The sequence below is a fragment of the Pteropus vampyrus genome, unplaced genomic scaffold (assembly GCF_000151845.1).
Source record: "Pteropus vampyrus isolate Shadow unplaced genomic scaffold, Pvam_2.0 Scaffold528, whole genome shotgun sequence".
Taxonomy (NCBI): Eukaryota; Metazoa; Chordata; class Mammalia; order Chiroptera; family Pteropodidae; genus Pteropus; species Pteropus vampyrus.
The window spans coordinates 1790497-1813978 of NW_011889309.1; the positions used below are offsets into that span (position 1 = coordinate 1790497).

The 23482-nt window shown below is 34.8% G+C and overlaps 1 protein-coding gene across 3 annotated transcripts in view; it reads right to left on the reverse strand.

Annotated features, from left to right (window-relative positions):
• Nucleotides 1-23482, reverse strand: part of TBCEL (tubulin folding cofactor E like) — a 71054-nt gene that overhangs the window by 46985 nt on the left and 587 nt on the right. The gene's annotated exons all lie outside the window — the stretch shown is intronic.

Genomic DNA, 23482 nt, shown 5'->3' on the forward strand with positions numbered 1-23482 from the left:
CATCAGACTAAAGAGTCTGAGTGAATCCTATGATATTTGTCCCTCAAAATCCATTCTTCTATTCTACCATAGTAAAAGAATTTTTAACCGTATAAGTAGCTACTTCTAATTAGGAATGAATGTATGACTAAGTTCTAGTTGATGAGATAGAAATAAAGTATTCTATTGTGACTTCTAGAAATTATCCTTAAAAGAGAGCCAGAGTATGCCTCTGTCAACATTGTTTATTTTTGCTTTTGTGGTCTTTGCCTAAGAAGAGATATCAAAATAATATTGCTAAGACTGATGTAAGAGTTTACTGTCTATATTTACTTCTAGGAGTTTTATGGTTTCGCATTTTACATTTAAATCTTTAATCCATTTCTTATTTATTTTTGTATATGGTATAAGAAAGTTAATTAGCTTCATTGTTTTGCATGTATCTCTCCAGTTTTCCCAACACTATTTATTAAAGAGACTGTCTTTTCCTTATTGTATATTCCTGCCTCCTTCATCATAGATTAACTGACCGTTTAGATGTGGGTTTATTTCTGGGCTCTCTATTCTGTTCTGTTGATCTGAGTGCTTTTGTGCTACTACAAACACCTGTCCATTTACTGAACCAAACTTTTATCTGTACAATTTACCATAGTTTAGACTATGGAATACATTTCATAACGAGTATATCACAAGTCAACCTGAGCATATAGGGCTGCTCTCTGTCAGGATTCTCATTTGTGAGCTTAAGGATAGAGCCAGTTTTAGTACAAGACGTTTGTTCTTTCTGTCCACACAGAGTGATCAAGGCCAGCTGTGTCCTCTATCCCAGCACTGAATGTGTCAAAATTGAATTGTGTGTATTCATCGAGGCCTTTGGGAACCTTCAGGCTGAAAGTTTCTTTTTCAATGTAAATTTATCACCAACAATATCAGACGATATAGAGCAGGTTCTATGCCATTAGTGGCAGCACCATAGCTCTGATCAAAGATTTGTCTCAAAATGTCAAAACAATTTTTAAAAATGTTTAACAAAAAGTCATAGAAGTTACATTGCTATCTTCCATAGAATTGGCAGTTCGAAAAGAAGCAACAATAAGCTGAACATCTAAAACTCAACAAAAACCACCCAAACTGCACACAAGCATGTCTGAACATGGGATCTGCGCATAGGAGCTACCACAGGTCAGAACCTTGGGTGTCAGGTGGTGGACTGGGAGTAATAACGAAGCTGCCTCTCATAGCTACCAGAACTCCCTGCAGGAGGAGGGGGAGGGGAGAATGAGCAGCAAGTTCATGTGGCTAGTTCCCTCAACATTCCTGCCTGGGTAGCTGTGAGCTCCCCGTGGCAGGCTGGCTGTAGGGCCCAGTTATCAGGGCAGAAAGCAGAGACGCAGGACGGGACTGCAGAGGAACAGCAGCTGATTTTTGCCCACTGCAGCTGCAAAACCGAGGTTGAGCAGCAGCCCCCAACTCCCAACCCAGAGGGCCCCTCCCCCCATACTTTCTGAGACCAATCACCGCGGAATCCCAGGGGAATCTGAGCAAATGATGCCGAGACTGTCGCTGACACTGACAGAGACTGAAACTGAGGGTAGCGAGCGTGATTAAATATCTACAAGAAAATTTACAAAGCATTATTAAGACTTTATGTAAAGCAGGGATCCAAGAGGCTTAGACGCCACCTATTGGAAACCAAAAGAAAAGCGCCTTCTGTGCAAAAGGCTAAAGAGAGGCCTTTATATATTAAGTCTTCTTTCTGGAAAAACAGCAGAATACACTTCCATTAATGCCCAGGTGGAGAAATAGTCCATTAAACACCATGTACAACCAAGGCGACAAGACATCTCAGAAAGAAAGAGAAAAATCTCCAGAAAATAAGCTTGCAGACAATAGAAATATGCAATTTAAAGAACAGAGAATTCAGGATGGTACTTCTGAAAAGACTCAGTGAGTTCCAAAATAAGTCATATCAACAATTTCAAGAATTGAAAAAAACAACTAGATTAGCAGAGCAAGGAGATTGAAATCCTCAAAAGGAACCAAAGAAAACTTCTGAAAATGAAGAACACAGTGCAAGAGTTGAAAAATGAAATAGCAAGCTTCGGAAATAGAGTCGACCAAATGGAGGAAAGGATCAGTGATATCAAAGACAGAAATCCAGAAATAAATCAAAAGGAAGAAGAGACCAAAAAATGAAATATAATGAAAGGGAAATTGAAGAACTAGCTGATATCAGGAGAGGAAACATAAAAATAATGGGTATTATCAAAGGTGAAAAGGAACGAGGAGTAAAAAGCATTTTCAGACAAATAATTGATGAGAATTTCCCAAATCTAAGGACTGAGCTAGAGCTTGGAATTCAAGAAGTCAACAGAACACCCAATAATCTCAGCCAAAAAGGCCTTCACCAAGACACATTGCATTAAAATTATCAAAAATCAATGACAAAGACAGAACTCTCAGGGCAGCCGGGGAGAAAGAAACAGTAACTTATAAAGTTAAACCCATTAGATTATCGTCGGACTTCTCAGCGCAAACATTACAAGCCAGAAAAGGATGGAATCAAATATTTAAACTATTAAATGAAAGGAACTACCAGCCTAGAATAATGTATCCAGCTAAGCTCTCCTTTAAATATGAAGGAAAAATTAAGACTTTCCAGACATACAAAAATTGAGGGAATTCTCCACTTCGAAGCCTGCACTACAGGAAATACCAAAAGGAGTCAGTTCACCTAAATAAAATGACAAAAAAAAAAAAATACATAATTAGGAGGAAAGTGACTATCAAGCAAATAGAAGCAGAGGAGTGAAACCCTTACTAAGAATAGGGCATTATAAGCTTAAATAAAAAGAAGAGAATTGTTATAAAAAGATAGTAATAAACATACAGCATACATACGAACAAATTGAGATAACAATGACTGAAAAGGGGAGGATTCAAAGATCTAAATTTGCAAAGAGGAATGGAGATAAGGCATGCACAGGAGAAAATGGATGACTGTATATATACAACTATCCTTTTTATACTCGTAATGGTAACCAAACACCAAAGATTCAGAACCATTGTATATAACATAAAACAAGAAGGACCAGAGGCAAAACCCACAAAACCCAACCAAAATAAAGAAAACCGAAACACAAGGACAAGGAAGCAATGGAAACATTGAATACCAGAAAGCAAAAGATAAAATGGCTTCAAGAAGACCTCATATTTCAATAATCACCCTAAATGTAAATGGACTGAACTCACCAATAAAAAGGCACAGAGTTGCAGAAAGGATCAAAAAACAAAACCCAACCATATGCTGCCTCTGGGACACACATCTCAGTTCCAAACACAATTATAGACTCAAAGTGAATGGGTGGAAAATTATATTTCAAGCAAATGGCATTCAGAAAAAAGCAGGAGCAGCAGTACTAATATCAAATGAGATAGACTTCAAAATAAAAAAAATTAAAGAAAGATACTGAGGGACACTTCATAATGATAAAGGGAATCATGCACCAAGGAGACACAACACTTATTAATATCTATGCTCCCAATCAGGGATCCCCAAAATGTGTAAAGCAATTACTAACAGAACTAAAGGGAGAAACAGACTAAAACACTATCGTAGTAGGGGACCTAAATACCTCATTGTCAGATATGGACAGATCATCCAAACAGATTATCTATAAGGAAATAACATCTCTAAATGACACATTACACCAACTGGACATAACTGACATTTACAGAGCCTTCCATCTCAAACAGCTGCTTACATAGTCTTCTCTAGTGCATATAAAACATTCTCAAGAATCAACCACATAATAGCCTTAAGAAACATAAGAGGGTTGAAATCATACCAACCATATTCTCTGATCATAATGCTTTGAAACTACAGATCAACTGCAGAAAGAAATTAGGAAGAACTACAAATACATAGAGATTAAACAACATGCTGCTGAAGAATAACTGTGTCAGAGAAGATATAAAAAGAGAAATCAAGAGATACATAGAAACAAATGATAATGATAGTACAACATATCAAAACTTTTGAGAAACGGCAAAAGCAGTCGTAAAGAAGAACGTTCATATCATTACAGGCCTATCTCCGAAAACAAGAATGAGCCCAAATAAACAACCTAACACTTCATCTTAAAAAACTAGAAAAGGAAGAACAAATGAAACCTAAAGTCAGCAGAAGGAAAGAAATTGACAAAATTAGAGCAGAAATAAATGAAATTGAAAACAAACAAACAAAAAGAAAAAAATAAATGCAAGAAAGAGCTGGTTCTTTGAGAAGGATAATAAAATTGACAAACCCCTGACTAGACTCACTAAAGAAAAAAAGAAAAAGGACACAAAATCAGGGACGAAAGAGGGGAAATTATGACAGACACCACAGAAATACAAAGGATCATGCAAGAATACTATGAAAAATTTATATAATATCAAATTTAATAACTTAGAAGAAATGGAGCAGTACTTAGAAAAGTACCACCTCTCTAGACTGAATCGAGAACTGGAAAATCTAAATAGATCAGCAGTATGGAAATTGGAACAATCATCAAAAACCTACCAAAAAGTAAAAGTCCAGGACCAGAGGGCTTCAACAGTGAATTCTACCAAACATTCAAAGAAGATTTAATACCTATTCTCTTCAAACTCTTTCAAAAAATCAAAGAGGAGGCAATACCTCCCAACTCATTTTATGAGGCTAATATTACTCTGATACCAAACCCTGGTAAAGATAACACGCAAAAAAGAAAACTACAGACCGATATCTCTCATGAACACAGATGCAAAAATCCTAAATAAGATACTAGTGAACCGAATACAGCAACATATCAAAAAGATTACACACCACGATCAAGTGGGCTTCATCCCAGGGGCATAGCGATGGTTCAACATATGCAAATTGATCAACGTGATACACCACAGAAACAAATTAAAAAATAAGAATCATACGATCATATCAATAGATGCAGAAAAAGCCTTCGACTAGATATGGCATCCATTTATGATCAAAACACTTAACAAAATTGGTATAGAGGGAAAGTACCTTAATATAATAAAGGCCATCTATGACAAGCCCTCAGCCAACATTATACTTAATGGTGAAAAACTAAAAACCTTCCCTCTATGATCAGGAATAAGGCAAGGTTGTCCACTATCGCCACTCTTCTTCAATATAACATTGGAGGTCTTAGCAAGTGCAATTAGGCAAGACAAAGATATAAAATACATCCAAATAGGAAACGAAGAAGTCAAACTGTCACTATTTGCGGATGGCATGATTCTCTATATAGAAAACCATAAAGACTCCACAAGAACACTACTAGAAACAATAAGCAAATACAGTAAAGTCTCTGGATACAAAATCAACGTTCAAAAATCCATAGCGTTCCTGTACTCTAATAATGAAGTGTCGGAAAAAAGAAGTGAAAAAAAACAATTCCTTTTGCAATTGCAACGAAAAGAATAAAATACCTAGGAATAAACTTAACGAAACATGTGAAAGACCTATATAATAAAAACTACAAGACTCTATTAAAAGAAATCAAAGAAGATACAAAAAAATGGAAAGATATTTCGTGTTCTTGGATTGGAAGAAATCAGCATAGTTCAAATGACCATATTACCTAAAGCATTATGCAGATTTAATGTCGTCCCCATCAAAATCTCATCGGCATTTTTTAAAGAAATAGAACAAAAAATCATCAGATTTGTATAGAAGCACAAAAGACCCTGAATTGCCAAAGCCATCCTGAGAAATAAGAACAAAGCCAGAGGCATCACTCTGCCCAACTTCAAATTATACTACAAAGCGACAGTAATCAAAACGGCATGCTATTGGCAGCAAAACAGACACACGGACCAGTGGAACAGAATTGAGAGTCCAGAAGTAAACCCATATTTATATGGGCAAACAATTTTCGACAAAAAAGCCAAAAACATACAGTGGAGAAAAGAAAGCCTCTTCAATAAATGGTGCTGGGAAAACTGGAAAGCCACCTGCAAATGAATGAAACTAGGCTGTTGTCTATCACCACACATCAAAATTTACTCAAAATGGATTAAAGTCCTGAATATAAGACCTGAATCAATGAAATGCATAGAAGAAAACATAGGAACTAAGCTCAAGGGCCTTGGACTTAAACAAGATTTTATGAATTTGACCTCAAATGCAAAATATGTAAAAGCTAAAATAAATGAATGGGACTACATCAAACTGAAAAGCTTCTGCTCCGCAAAAGAAACTGTCAACAAGGTAAAGAGACAAACATTCAAATGGGAAAAATATTTGCAAGCAATGCCTTCGATAAGGGCCTAATATCCAAAATATACAAAGAACTTATGCAACTCAATAACAACAACAAAAACACAAATGATCCAATCCAAAAATGGGCAGAGGACCTCAGCAGACACTTCTCCCTAGAGGACATACAAATGGCCAACAAATATATGAAAAGATGCTCAACATTGTTAGCTATTAGGGAAATGCAAATCAAAACCACAATGAGATACCATCTCACACCTGTTAGAATAGCTATAATCAACAGGATAAGTAATAACAAATCTTGGGGAGGATGCCAAGAAAAAGGAACCCTCATACACTGCTGGTGGGACTGCAAAAAAAAGCCACTATAGAAAACAGTGTAGTGGTTCCTCAAAAAACTAATAATTGATTTACCATATGATCCAGCAATCCCTCTACTCGATATTTACCCCAAAGACTTGAAAACCTATATCCAAAAAGATATTTGCACACTGATGTTCATAGCAGCATTATTCACAGTGGCTAGGACATGGAAGCAACCGAAGTGTCCTATAATAGATGATTGGCTAAAGAAGATGTGGTACATATATACAATGGAATATCACTCAGCTATAAGAAAAGATGAAATACTGCCATTTAGACAACCTGGATGGACCTCGAGATAATCATTCTAAGCAGAATAAGCCAGACTGAAAAAGTTGAAAATCACATGATATCACTTATATGTGGGATATAAACCTAAAAGCAACAAATGAACAGGACAAACAGAGACTAATGGACATGGGATATAGGCTAGTGGTTACCAGAGGACTATAGACTAGTGGTTACTAGTGGAGTGGGGGAGGGGGAGTAGGTAGACAGGGTAAAGGGGATCAAATATAGGGTTTAGGGGGAGGATAAAGTGGGTAAAGAGGATGAAATATATGGTAGCTGAAGGAAACTGGACTTTGGGTGGTAAACATACAATAGAATATATGTATGTCAAACGATAATGTACACCTGTAAATTACATAATTGTATTAACCAGTGTTACTCCAATAAACTTAATTAAAAAATTTTTAAAAAGAATTAAGTGTGTGGGGAGGGTGGTGAACTGTCCATGTTAAAATAATAGTCACCAAGTTTAATAGTACCTATTAACTGGAAGTTTCAGAACCACTTAAATTCAGCCCTATGCAATTCAAGGGCAATCATCACATACACAGTTTAAATAGAGATAAATTGAGGGATGGGCATATTAAAGACATATTAAAGTCAAAATATTTCCTAGTAAGGAAGCAATCATAGGAACATAAAAAGTTTTTCCTTATGGCCTCATGGTTTAACGCTTCCAAATAGCCTGAAGTTTTTTTTTTCCTTCCTTTATCTCCCTGAAGACTTAAAAGCAATGCCAGGCGCCTTCATTGGTTATTTTCCAGGATATTGTATTGGAACAGCTTTCCAAAAGTGCAGATAGTGTACACATTAAGACATGGGTTTTGGATTAGAACATTAAGATTGTATAATGGATCAGTAACATAAATCTACTCAAAATGTGTTAAGGCAGTTTGAAGAGGAACAGTAGATGAAAAAGGAAAATTGAAAGCCAGACTGAAAAATGAGGAACTACAGGATGGAAAAAGATCTTTAACTGTAGCCTCTGAAAAGGTTTTTTGGGGGGCATCAGAGGGTAATCTATGACTTTCTGGAAGAATGGGTGTCAAATTACATCTGACTACTTCTACCATTGGCATAGTTCTAATGCATTTGTAAAAGTATTCTGAACTGGTCCTTAAAGTCAGGGAGCCAGAAATATTGGGTGATGTTGCCTGGTTCCGTTACCAAGTTGTGGAGTACACTTGTGAAAATTTCAATTCCTTTGTGCCTCAAATCCTGACTAAATGTGCTCTTGTAAAGTACTTGGAGAAAGTCAAGATAAAGCATAATTGGAGGACACGGTGCTCAGTATACTTTTGCAAATAGATTAATATCAGAACAGAACACCCAGTCACCTAAGCACCCTCAAATGCTATCAAATAATTTGCATTTTATGTTCCCAAAGGGTCAGATAGAAATTACTATGAAACTTAATGCAACCATAAACAGAATATAGGCCATGTCTGACCACTAATGCTGGAGGGCATATAAAATATATCCTTAGGCTTGTATATAAGATCAGTATTTACTACACACACACACACACACACACACACACACACACACACACACACACACACACACACACAAACTTGATAGTAGAGTACCATACTTCACAAAGCATGAATACTACCAGCCACACTGACAACCTCCAAAAAAAATTAAATAAATACTACCCCCAAAGAGTTCTAAAATATACATTTAAATCTTATAAAAATAGTTTTATCTGCTTATATCTGCATAGACTACCTCCATAAGGATAAAATAGAAATTAATATTTGTTTGACCCCAGAGGGAGAAATGAGAAATAGTCTGGAAAGGAGATCTGCTTTTCACTGTTTGCCCATTTGAACCACCTGAACTCACCAGATGCATACATCTTTTTTTTCACATATTATCTTTTCAAAATGTAAACCATTTTTAAGCGATATGTCTGGGAATGACTTAATAATTTGTCAAAGAGTTTTTAAATTCTTCATTATTATCAATTATCTATGGTAAAAAATCCATTTGGACCATGTGGAATGTTTAACATTAATAATAATTTTAAAAGGAATTGGAGAGTGAGGAAGAAAAGAGAAATAAAATGATGGCCAAATGGAAACAGATACTTTTGCAAAACAGCATTCAGAAAGAAAAAGAAAGCAAAACAAAACACATCTAAGCCTCAGAAGTAACTACAATTAAAATGACAGGTGGGGATGAGATGATGTGAGTAAGATGACAGACCCAGATGGCAGTATTCTGCTGGTCTTTACCATGGCTTTAACCAGTAACAAAGCAAAAGCTCCACTATGACGTGTGCAGGAGAAGAATACCCTCAGGCCTGCAGTGTTACTTCCTTTGGTAGTCAAGTTAAATGTGTTAATAAAAAGTCACCCAAATATTTCATCTGAATTACCTAAACTGTATCCAAACTACTGTGACTTTGGAACCATAATGGCTCCAAGGCAGAAATGACAAAGGCAAAGTTAAAGGATGCTTTGGGAGCTTCGGGTCTCCCTGTCACCTCTTACTGTGGAGACTAACCAAGAAAAGAGTGGTGCCTCCTACAGCAGGAAGCTGATCCTACAGGATTCAAATTACTGGAATAGTAAATAGTTGGGAACTAATTTACAGTTCTAAAAAATAAACTGCAGTAATTCAAAATAAGGATGAGGCTAAATCTTCAGGAAGAGTTTTCATAGCATAAAAATAATGGAGAAGGAAACACACTCTCAAGTAGTTTAAAATTATTTTCACTCATTTGACATGGATCCACTTATAAACAACTAATCAATCTTATCTATTCATCAGAGAAGGGAAGAAAAAACTATACTCTAAAAGCTACCTGCCAATATTTTAATATCAAATATTTGAAAACAAAACTTAAAGCCCTAAAAGCTCTACAATTTCAACTTAGGTTCCTCTGGAGAGATGACATTTCATTCTAGTCATTTTTCTCCACTTAGGTGTCTATTTCCTTTTTAAGACAATCTGAGAATAAAAATCTTTTTATCACTTAATAAAAATGGAGAGAGCACGTATATTTATTTAGTTCTGTTATCTTTCTCGCACCTTATCAAGTGGTTCCTATTAGGCTTATATGCCCATTCACGTATTCATAAAAGGCAAGTGCTCACAAAGCTTACAGTCTCATTTAGTTCAGTTTAACAAACATGAACCAGATAGTACATCTATGCCAAACACTGTGCTAAAGACTAAAGATGCAAGAATTAATAAAATCCAAACTCTGTCCTCAGGGCATCTACAATCTAGAAGGAAATACATGGAAATAACACATACCTGAAATAAGCCACACAGAAATAGTGAATTCAAACATAAGAAGTGATTAACTTTTGGACATATAATCAAGAAAGTGGGAGGTGAATTTTGAGCCATTTTGTAAAACGATGAAGATCAGGTTAACAGGATAGAGAAGAGCATTTCAAGCACAGGAAATGATAGAATGTAAACAGGCACAAAAGACATAAAATATAGGCTATTAAGTGGTGTTGCTAAAACATAAAATACATGTTGGGGTAGCAGGGGAGGCAGGAGATTTGACTATAGGGTGGATGGATGGTAGAGTCAGCTTATGAGTGACTGCTCAGGTTCAACTTTACCTTGTAGAGATAAGAGTAAAAAAAATTTTGATAAATCGCCATGAATACAGTGCAAGGATGGGGGTTACCGATCTTTATGTATAGACTATCAACATGAGAATCTCCATAAAATTATGAGAATTTTAAAATGTCTAAAGGATTAGGCAGTTAGGAATTTGTTCACCCTGGGAAAATATTTTCAGTATAAGGGAGTAGAAACCATAGCATACGGAGTTAGTAAGTGAAGACATACATATGAGGAGCTTAGATGAAAGCAAAAAAGATGGGACAGTTGATGAAGAAAAACCAAGTGTTCAGAGAGAGAGTTGTTATATCTTGTTCTTTTTTTTAAGACTAAATTTTAGTCTTAAAATTTATAGATTGAGTTTTTTTGGGGGGACGGTACAGGTGGTCAATAATATATAACAAAAGAAGTTTAAGGAAGAAAATCTTCTGGCTAGTATCAAAGAATCTCTTGAGATTACTAGCTTTCTCAATTTTTGCAACTTTTTTTAATTATTATTTTTAAAGCCCATTTAGCTTTTGCTTTGTGGACTCAACCTCACCCCTGGAAAGTTTCCTTTTTTGAAAGATACCCACTATACCAAACCTTGCCAGATTCTTGGACATTTTAGGTAGCTGGGGCTTCAGTTTGTTAATTTTGTTTTCTAAATCTTTCTGATCCTCACCATAAGTATACCCCAATAAGACATAATTACTCTAGGAGAGTATATGTGTGTTACATTTTTCTCACTATGAAAGATTAAATAAATGAACGAATAAAGCTGTATTAATAAGGTATTTTTAAATAACTGCTTTAAAAAATACAAGTGATATACATTCTGAAGTTTTTTACTGTCTAATTAAAAATAAGCAAAAAAAAAACCCAACTGTAACACTATGTAGTTTCCATGTAGATATGGTTTCCCTTTTTATTAGCTAAGCTAAGCATGTAAATAAGTGTTACCAAAAGCTTTTCATATTGGAAGCATATTTGGAGCCACAGCCATACCCAGAAACTTTGGTCAACAGATATAGCAAGTAGATTAAGCCTGAGGATGCAACTTATGATACATATTTTTTTCAGACCATTTCCCCATGCTATGCATGTATATTTGTTTTACACAAGGATTAAATTACTTTAGATACATAGTTTTGTAACCTATATTTTCCTTAAATAGCTCATGAAAAAGTTTCTATATTAATATTTATCTGCATAATCATTTTTAAGGTTTAGAGTATTCCATTAACAAGCTTTTGCAGCTAAAGTCATGAATGACAGTTATCTCTCCCACAAAAACACTTCAGAGACATTGTCCAAGTCCATATAATTGGGCTAGACAGTCTCACTCTGTACGACGCTCCTAATTTCATTTATCATAAAGTATGTAAACCTGCAATTCTCTCCCCCGAATATTATCTAATATACCTAAGTAGATGCCTCCTTGGGATGAAAAGAAAGGAAAATAAACTAATTCTAATAAACTTTCAGAACTATTCGGTAGAATTATAGTTCACCAATTCACAAATTTACCCTACACATTCTAAGTGCAAAATTTGAGTGTAGCTGATAAATCCATTATCATGACACACCATGCAACTATGATTTCGCACCCTACTAGGAACCACCCTATTTCTCAAAGTCTCTTTCTCAACTGTATACTGAACTACATCCAAGAGTAATAATGTGACACATCAACTTTTCAAGGTTAAAAAAAATCCCATACTGCCAAATGAAATGTGAATTCAGACTCCTGCTTAGTCTTTGAATTATGCTATTAGTAAAGCACTGCTATCTTCTTCACTTATCACAGCACTATGTGTCTCTTTAAAATCACCACAGACATTAAAATATCTAACTCAAATGCTTGATGTCTAAATATGTGACTCTGCTATCAATGTGTACAGCCTCAGAAATGTATGTATTTTCTACTAAAGAACTATACTTCATACATGGCACATTTAAAAAGAGACAAAGTTTTCTCATCTACAACTGCACATTTGCAAATATGACTAACTTGCATGTTCATAGTCTATATAGCACTTGGAATTTCTGATCCAAAAGTGCTAGTCAAATAATTTTAAGATTTTGATGAGAAAGTATTTGAGAGGGAACAAAAATCAAGAAAATATTACTGTTTAGGCTAAAGTCATTTGTGTGCAAATATTTTTAAGCACTTCTTCCTTGATTTCCACGGCTTCTTATTGTCCAGAAATGTTGGCCTAAACCAATTGTCTATATCTCTATTAAATTAGGCATCCTAAAATATAGAAAAACACTTCCATAAACTTTCAGCAAAAACAACAAAAAAGTTTAACATTCTCTATACCCTTTATTTCAATAGCTTCCAAAGCGAATTCTACCTTTATCTCCCATCCTTCATAATTTGCATACATCCCCACCCTTTCTCTAGCCTAGATTCAATTTGGGATAAATCACAAAGTTTTAATGTTACACTTACTCAAAATTCAGAAGTAGACACATTTACTCTCAAATCGATGTTCCCCATAAACCAAGTGTCCCCACACTGAGATTAATAATCATTTTAAAGCCTAGTAATTTTCCATAACCATCTTCTGAAACAAACTGCCACATCTCTACTTTCAGGACATGAAACTGAGGTGACTTACTCAGGTTTCTATGGCCCGACCAACATGCTAAGTCATATTTTCTGTATCCCTAATCTGTTGAGCCATGCTGTCTTTACTATATATTTCATGTCAACAATTTTTGGCATTACACGCAGATCATAGAAATACAACGTATAAAAATATATGAAAACTATTACACCCAAAATACCTCTCGTAACCACATCAATGTAACTGAACAACAAAACTAAGCAGCAGTGCTGAATGGTCTAGTCATCAGAGGAAAAATTATTTTCCACTTCTCCTTCCTGCCCCAAATCAATGAATATTAGTTTCTTGAATGGATTAGTTTTTCATCAGAAGAAAATTGCAAGCTACCTCTCAGTTGTGAATATACAAGTTTAAGGTCATTCATTACTCAGCTGTTTACAGAACAGATTGCCCCACTATCTCTATTCATGAGCACCAACAGAAACTACTAAGTTGAAACAAGGTCCCATTACAAACAAACTACTAGTTTATCATCCCACAGCCCTTTAGGAGTTTACAATCCCTGGTTCGAAACCAAGGATTGCCAGAATACTAAACATCAACCACACAGAGTTTGCAAAATTTTACAGGTCATTAAAAAAATTCACTAGCTCCTTCCACATTTAGTGCTACTATGGCATTGCCTTGTGGCAGTACTGTCTGCTGATAATAAGTACTGGTTCTAGAACAAACTGCCTGGATATAAATCATGACTGACTCCACTACTCTGTGTGACTGTGGGCAAATTACTTCAGTTCTCTAAGCTTTGTCCGTAAAAAGGGGTAACAGATAGCCCCTAACTCCTAGATTACAGTGTGCCGAAGATGATGACATGGGTAAAAAATGTTTAGCACAGTACCTGGTACATAGAATGCACTTATTATAAACTTACTATTACTTCTACTGCTACTGCTACTATCTACTATTACTATTACCATCACCACCCAGTAAGCATGGTAGCATTAATGCAGGGCTGGGGGGCTTGCAGTTTTCAGTAATTAGACTTGACCTAATTTTTTTGGTCCTAGGACTATGCTAATTAATACTAATTAATGATTCAGACAGTAAAAATGTCTGACATTTATGTCATTCCTCCTTAATTGGAAGGTCTTCCCTTCTCTTCAATACCCAACTCAGAATATACTTCAGAGATGGAGCCTTTTCAGATACCTCCTGCCATAATTATTGATTTGCATTGAGCTGAGCTCGTGGTATCTATTGTCTAAACCATTCAGTGGGCAATTAATCAATTATGTATTAGCATAGCATCTTTTCATTTTTGTCCTGTATACTACTATTATGCATTATACTACTCATGCATAGAGATGTGATTTTCATGTGTTTACGTCTGTTTAGACTGTATAGCTCTTGAGGGTAAGGACCAAAAAAATCATAATGCTTCTTTGTAGCAGTCACAGACTGGAAATTTGCACTTAATTGGCACTCAGTAAAGGTACTAATCAATGAATTTTCTAATCAATTCTGATTGTGTATATCAAATGTATTTTATGAAACATGAAAAGGTTTATTAATAAACTGAGGTCGGAGTACTTATAAACAAAAATCCTTCATAGCTACCACTAAAACACATAATTATATCTATGGGGATTCCAAAAATAAGATGACATGATAAAGTAATGAATCACTAGCAGAGTTAGAAATACTTGCTACCTAGCATGAGCTATATTCTTCTGCTAAACCTACAGCCACAATAGATTTAATATTGAATATGTGATTTTGGTATCCATATGATACATTTCATATGCAAGAGTTAATAACTTAACGCCATACTTCAAAACAACAGGCACTTTTCAGTAACTGAAGATGAATACATATGCATTGCTAGTGAGAATGTAAAATGATATAGCTGCTGTGGAAAACAGAATGGCAGTTCTTCAAAAAATTAAACATAGAATTACCATATGATCCAGCAATCACACTTCTGAGTATATGCCAAAAGAATTGAAAGCGGAAACCTGAATAGATATTTCTACACCAATGTTCACAGCAGCATTATTCACAACAGCAAAAAGGTGGGGAAAAAAAATGTAAAAATTAATGGATAAACAAAATATTTCATACAATGGAATATTATTCAGCTTTGAAAAGGGAGAAAATTTTACAACATGGATGAATCTTGAAGACAATGCTAAGTGAAATAAGCCAAATACAAAAGAACAAATATTGTATATTCCATTTATATGAGGTATCTAGAGTACTCAAATTCATAAGAGACAGAAAGTAGAATGATGGGCTAGGGAGAGGGGGAAATGGGAAGTTACCAATTTATGAGTACACAGTTTCAGTTTGAGAACATGAAAAATTCTGGAGATGGATAGTGGTGATGGTTGTACAACAATGTGAATGTACTTAATGCCACTCAACTGTACACTTAAAAATGGTTAAAATGGTACACTTTGTTATATATATTTTACCACAATAAAAATATTTCAAAAAATTAATGAATAAATAACATATGCTATATGAAAAAAGATGAATATAGGTCAAGTCCAAAATTTCTGGTTCTTACTCTACCAAATTAATGCCAACAATTCACTTAAGGATCTTAAACACTGAGTAAGGGATAAATTTGTCAAGTCTCACTAAGTGCATTTTGTGGGAAATTTGATTTATTATGTAAACATTTTTTATTTATATTTTTCTTGGACTCCTTTACTAATGTTCACATGGAGAAATGTCTCTAATGGGGGAGGAACTAATAAGGTTAACATTTAAATTACAATCTCCAAAGGGTACTTGACTTTACAAAATTATGCCTTAAGTTATAAATAGTGCCTATGAGAAAATGTAATCCTAATGAGTCAAAATAATAAGGGTTTAATAACATATACTTGTTTTCAACATTTTAAGAGTTGCAATTCTTTCTTAAAATTATTTGCTCATTTACCTATAATCTAAATAACAATATCATGATTACAAATATAAAATATTCTCAAAAAAGAAGTTTCTTTATTAAGATAATGGCACCTGTCAATCAGAACTTAGTATTTGAGAGTTGCGTTGTGTTCCTCTTTAAAATAAAATGTTATAAAGATGTGTATTAGTATGACTGGGAAGAGAAAGTGCTAAAGTTAAGTTTCCTGAAAAACTGTGTCTTGCCAAAGATTTCATAGAACACTCCAGCCTCATTATTAGTGAATTCCTTATTTGCAAATTCGCCTACTCACTAAAATTTGTTGCAACACAAAAAACAATATTTGGAGTATTTTCACTTTAATACTTGGAGTCACTTGCAGATACTCACAGAGCAACAAAAAGTGAGTCACCCAATGTGCACATTTCCAGCTGAAGTAAAACAAGGTGGCATTATGCCTTCTTGTTTCAGCTCTCATACTGTAAACAAGTGTCCTTTTCACAATCTACTTAGGGCGATGTTTTTCATATTTTTATGCTTTTTGTGTATATGTGTTGATTTAACTATTGAAATGTAGTGCAGTGCTAAAGTGCTGCCTAGTTCCTAAGCACAAGAAGGCTGTGATGTGCCTCATGGAGAAAATACTTGTGGGATAAAGTTTATTCAGGCACTAACTATAGTGTTGTTCACTATCAATTCAAACTTAATGAATCAAGACTATATATTGAATAAGGTGTCTTCAAATGGAAACACATATAAAACCAGGTATGGATTTATCGATTCACAAAAGTGTTGTGACCAGAGACTGGCAGGAACCTAACTCTGTATTTCCCCTAGAAGCAATGGTTCCAGCTTCACTAATTCAGTGTTCATGGCAACTTTCCAAAAGTACCATGAATAAGAACCTACTATACTTTGCTAAAGAAAAAAACTCTGGGGCTGGTGGAATAGAACAATTAAATAGAAAAGACAGCCCAGAAACAGGCCTATGTAAATAAGGCAAGAAATAGCATAGAGATCAATAGGAAAAGGTTAAACTATTCAATAACCGGTCTCAGGACAAGTGAATATTGATTTGGGAAAAATGAAAGTGAATCTTTACCTCCCAATATAGAAATACTCAGCTCCAGATAAAATGTGAAAGACAAACTTCATCTTCATGAGAAGAAAATGGAAAAAGAGCTTTAAGATCCTGATTTAAGGAAATATTTCATAAAACATAAAAAGAATGCATAAAGGAAAAGTTGATAAAAATAAAAAACTTTTGATCATGAAAAGACATTATACACTTAAAAAAACAAGCCAGAAACTGGAAAAGATACTTGCAACACATGTAACTCCTAAAAACAATAAATAAAAGGCAAACAACCCAATAGAAAAATTGACATGAACAAGTATTTAATGAAAGATAAAATTCGAATGATTAATAAATGTGTAAAAGATGTTCAAGTTCAATAATATTCAGAAACAAAAATCAAAATCACAAAGAAATGCCATTTTGTATAAATTAGCAAAATTTAAAAACTGGAGAAACTGTGGAAGAGTATGAACTCTTCCACTGTGTGGGAGGACAAATACTTTGGTATACATTAATACAAATACCTTGTAAAACAATTTATCACTGTCTAGTGAAGTTAAAGATGCCCATACCCTGTGATACAGCAATTCTACTTCTTGGTGTAAACTCTATAGAAACTTGTTCAGGTGCACCAGGAGACAAGTAAAGAATGTGCACAACAGTATTTTTTGAAATTATGAAAATCCTGGTGGAAAAAAGACCCTTTCATCCAAAACAGGAAATTGGATAAACTGTGTTATTCATAACTTTATCTCTTCCACCCTTTTCCTAAGCCCACTAGGTTTCAGCCTGCATGGCTTTCTACCTCTCAAAACAGCCAAGCTAATTCTCCCTCTTAACGCATTCATGAGAATGCCCCTTTCCTGGCTCTTGGATTAGCTGGCTTCACCTCAGCATTTTAGCCTCAAATAAATTTAAACACAAATATTACTTTCTCAATGAGGCTGCCTCTGACCACCTCATAAAAAATAGCACCACTGCCACCATCAATCACTTCCTACTCTTCCATTTTTACAGCACTAATCACGAATTGTGAGTTTAGAGCTGGTTTTAGAGTCCCTCTCCCCCAGAACCTAGTCCCATAAAAGCACGGATTTGTCAGTCTAGTCCAGTGTTACATGGAGCAGTGTCTTGCACATGGCAACAAATACTTGTTTTGGATAAGTGAAAAAGTGAATTTTATTTTGAAAAAAATAAATATATTCTGGCAGTGAAATGAAAATCAAATATACCAATCAAGAGTATGACAGATGGAAAAAAAATTTTGAAAATCACTAGAAAAGCATTGATCCGATCATTTTAAATAACCATTTTCTCAATAGTACTAGTAAGAGGTCACATTCCTGAGGCCCATTAGTGAATTAGTAGGGAAAATTTCACATAGGCACACAATCCTAAATTTTGGCAGTGTGCCATCTGCTTAAATCACCTGTTTTTAGAAGAGCACTGTGATTAAGAGCATGACCTTCAGTAGGCCTGAGTTCAATTATGAATGTGCACTGAAATTTGAGCAAGTTACTTGCCTCTATGCCTACTTTCTCATTTGTAAAATGGAGCTATTAATAGCTATTTCATAGGGTATCTATGAAAGTTTTCAAAGCATCTAGCTGTGCCTGGAGTGTAATAAGTGGCCAGTAAATTGTTGTTATTATGATGAAAGCTGAAAGTAGAAAAGTCCAAACAAATGAGAGAGCTTAGATGAGTCAAATAACCAAACACCGTCAGCCTCTAACAGAGGTGGACTACTTACTTGAAATGTACAAAGAATATATGCCAAGACTAAATCCTTTTTTCTCCAAAAGGAGACAAATATACACAATGGTAACATATAAGAATGGACATAGCACTGAGAACACCAAGAGATTCTCTTCACTAAGGAAGTCGGCCACACATAAAATTGAGTCGCAAAAGAGGGCCACAGGATTTCCTTTAATAAAAAACAAAGTACATGTAAAGGCTCAAATAAATAAAAGTGAAAAATCAATGTAGTATCTTTGCTATAGAGTGTATAGAGTATAGGGCTGGAAGATAAAGATGGGCTGGCAGGACCAGATAGCAAGAGGTTATGGTCTTCTGTTTAAAAATCTGCACTTTATTCTTCAGGCAATGGGAAGATGAAGGAGAAGAAAATTTAACAAGTTAATTTGAAACGAATACTTCTAAAGGAGGCAAAACATCTTTATGGCTCTAAACACCATACAGGTCCACTGTTAACCATGAGTAATTTGCTTATTAATAATGACTAACATGGAACCTATTCTCACCGCTTTTCATTACTTCGATGACCATTGCTATCATGCTGATCATGGTTACAACAGCAGATAAAATCTGAGTTTACTATGTGCCTTGTATTATGTTGTTTTACATGTGTTCTCCATTCAATTCTTACAACACACATATGAGGGGTACTATTATTAATCTCATTTAACAGATTGAAAAACTAAAGCAAAGATGTTATAGTCGGATGGCTAGTGAGTGAAAGACAGGATTCAAATCTAGGTTGCCTGACTCCAAAGCCCTAAAATTAAACTACCTGCTGAAGTAATATTGCTCAATTCATTGACATAATTTGCTCAAAAATTACATGTATGTACCTATTGTAATTTAAAGTATCAGGCTAGCTCAGTGATTCTTAAATTTTATTGTATAGAAGAATCACATAGGCAGATTCCTAGATTTTAATTCAGTAAATCTAGGGTGGAATTTTCAGAGACCTGCAATTTTAACCATACATTCGGTCAATTTTGATTCACTTTGTCCATGAATTACACCCTGTGCTAGTTGTCCTGGAGATTCAAGGATATTTGATCTTCCTGTCCTCTATAAATTTACAATCTAAAGGCGATAAAAACAAAGTATACAAACAACACACAGCAATTCAGGATAAGCAATATAGACAATCCAGGCAAGAAAGACTTAGAGGAAGAAGGGTAATCTGTAATGATATGAAGATGAGTAGTATTTCATGAAAAAAGGAAACATGTTTCCTGCAGACTTTCAGGAATAGCGTTACATCCAAAGGAGAGTAGGATGAGTAGACTGCTTGGCAAGGAGAGCATCTGCATTTAGGAATGGAAAAATAATGTCAGAAAACAAAGCAGAGGCTGTGGAATGCCCTCGATGTCAACCTGAACAGTATGGTCTTTATTCAGTGCTGGCACTGTGAAGTTACTAATGGTTTTGAGGAAGAAAATAATAAATGACAGCAATAGTCTTTGGAAGAGAATGCTGATGAAGCTAAGCAAGATCAAGCAGAACAAGAATAACAGACCAAAGAAATATAGTTAGGCTGGTTAGCATTCTAATCTCAAAGAAATAAGAGTCAGAAAAGGGTAGTAAAAAATTAGAAAAGGGAGGAATGGTAACTCTTAATGACTAAATTGCAACAATCACAGCTAAATGATTTCTTCACCTCTTAAATCCGAAATTGTATCATTATCAGCTTGTTACTTTTTAGAACTTTTTCTTACATAGCTAACTAGGCACAAAATATAGAGTTCACTTATTTAAAACACAGCAAATAAGCCTCTGAGTAATCAAAATATATGTTACAAAGTTCATATACTAAAAAACTCTAATAATTTACATATTATATATATAATACATACATATATATGTGTGTATATATATATATGAACATTATTCAGAGCTACACAATCTCATTTTACACAAATTTCTAACAAATGTAAGCATCTAATTTCCAACCCACAGCACTCTGGAAGCAAAAAATTAGAAGAGGAAAAGAGCCATATTTAAGAGTCTGAGATTAAAAAGAAAACTATAAAAAAGTACACACGATCACTCAGGGTAAATGCTCCACAACTGTTTATTGATAGTATACATAATTCTCAGAAAAAGAAATGAAATTAATGAGAATCTTCCTTAATGTTTCAAAGACTTACCACAAAAAAAAACTTTTAAACATTCGTTAAAGCTAAGTATTTTAAATATTTTAAATATTTACCTGACTAATGATAAATTTTAAAAGATGGCTGATACATGCCAACATAGCCCTCTCATCAATAACTAAGATATAGTCAATAGATAGTTAAAGGTAAGAAACATATTTCACAACACACAAAGTTTGAAGACGAAAAGAATGCTTTTATAAGGCATCTAATCAAGAATGTGGTCCTACTGGTGAAGTTTAATTTGAGCGATCCTTTCCTGATGGCTCTGGCTTTAAATTTCATGTTCCAAATAATATGAAAGCATCCTCAACAAAAATTAACACTATTAAACTGGTTTTAAATATTTATCCTACAAATCATTTGACACTCAACATCCTATATCAATAGGCTGTGTGACAACTTTAAAAAGGACTTTTAACATAGCAATACATGTAGGCCTCTCCATTAGTTCACCAACCCTCATTAATATTTATTATAATACTATTCATATAAGGACCTTACCTATTTTGTAAACTGATGAAAACAACATTTTTGTGGGGAGAATTAAGATGTTAACTGACTCAAAGTTATACTTAAGTTTATGATTAAGTTTAAATATATATACCAAAGCCATGAATATATACCTTTAATCATGTAGAAGTGTATCATATACTAATTATTAGAGTAAGAAGAGTTTAGGTTTCAGCCTGAGGGATTTTTTTTAATAGCAGAAAAGCAAATCTATTTATATTTACAACACTATAATATTAAAATAAAATTACCTAAACTATGTTGTAGAGATAAATCAACTACATTGAACTAAGCCTCATATTTCTCAAATACAGCAAAGGATAGAAAAAGTTAAAGCAACCATACTTATTTGAAAAATTTCATCAAATGATCAAAAAACATCAAGATATCAAAGATTATGGTACAAAACACCAGTCAAATATGCTGTTATAAATATTTAAACAAATGAAACAATCAAATGCACTTGGTTGCCATCGTTCTCCACCCCCCTACACAATCTATATGTCTTTGTAATCATCCTTGCTCTCTCTAGACACATAGAACATGAGGACACCAATTCAGCCAAAGAAATGTGCTTCAAATTCAAGTTGTGACCCATAAACAAATTTAATGGAAGTCAGTCAAGATTTTTTAACAAGAGTAGAATATAATAGAAATTATTAGACTGCATCACATGTAATAAGGGTAAATATCATTTTATGAAACTTCTCATTCATATATGGATTATGTGCTAGCTCATGATATAAAATGTACTTCTTACAACAGACTCATAGATGTAGGCAACAAGCTTATGGGTTGCCAGATGGGAGGGAGTTGGCAGGCCGGCAAAAAAGGTGAAGGGATTAAGAAATGCAAATTGGTAGTTATTACATAGTCATAGGGATGTAAAGTGCAGCATAGGGAATATAGTCAATAATACAGTAATAACTGTATGGTGCCAGATGGGTACTAGACTAGTCAGGGGGATCACTTCGTAAATTATAAAAATGTCCAACCACTATGCTATACACCTGAAACTGATATAGTATTGAAGTTTAAGTGTAATTGAAAAATCAAAAAAGGAGGGAAGGCGAAGGAAAATAAGAGGTTCAAACTTCCAAGTATAAAACAAGTAAGTCATGGAGATGCAGTGTACAGCACATGGAACATAGTCAATAATGTTGTGATAGCACTGTATGGTGTCAAACAGTTGCTGGACTTATCAAGGTATCACTTCTTTATGTATATAAATGTTGAATAACTATGGTGTACAGTTGAAAGTAATACAGTATTGTATGTTACCTATATTTTAATAAAATCTCTTTTTTTAATATGCTTGTTACTGTGGAGCATAATTTTTAAAAAGTTTTAAAGCACCTATCCTGGAGATCTAGGTCTAATACCTCAAGACCCAAAGACTAAATGTTTTCAATAGTCCTCCGTACCTACACATAATCTCTTTGCTCAAACTGGACTCTTGGAAACCAATTTAAGAACTCCAGGGCAGCACAGAAAAACTGGGACATGCCTCAGCTCAACTGGTATTTGGACTGGGATTATTAGCAAAATTTCCCAAACAGCCCTAGAGGGTGCCAACAAATTCCTTGTAGGTTAGCAACCTTCAGAGTAGAGCTCCTCCTTCCTCCACTGACTGTAAATAGTTCAACTTCCTTAACTCCAACTTCCAGAATCGCTGTGTCCCGAGACAAGACAATTACTACATCAATTCTCAGAATGTCTTTCTAGGAGAGGTCCTAGAACTCTGTACTCCCCATTCAGTGCTCTCCACACAGAGCCTATACAAGCCCCCTCCACGATCCCAAGACAGCGTACTCTCCACCCAGGTCCCATCTTACTCCTGTCCCCTTATTCTCAACGTTTCCCACCTTGCGGGGGGCAAAATGATTCTCCCGAAAGCCTTTACTAAACTACCGCATCCTTTTAGCAGCCCATGGAAGGCGCAGGTCTAATGTCCACAGAGCCTACGAAGGCCCGCACGCCGAACCTCCCAGTGGACACGTCTACTAATTTTTATTTATTTATTTG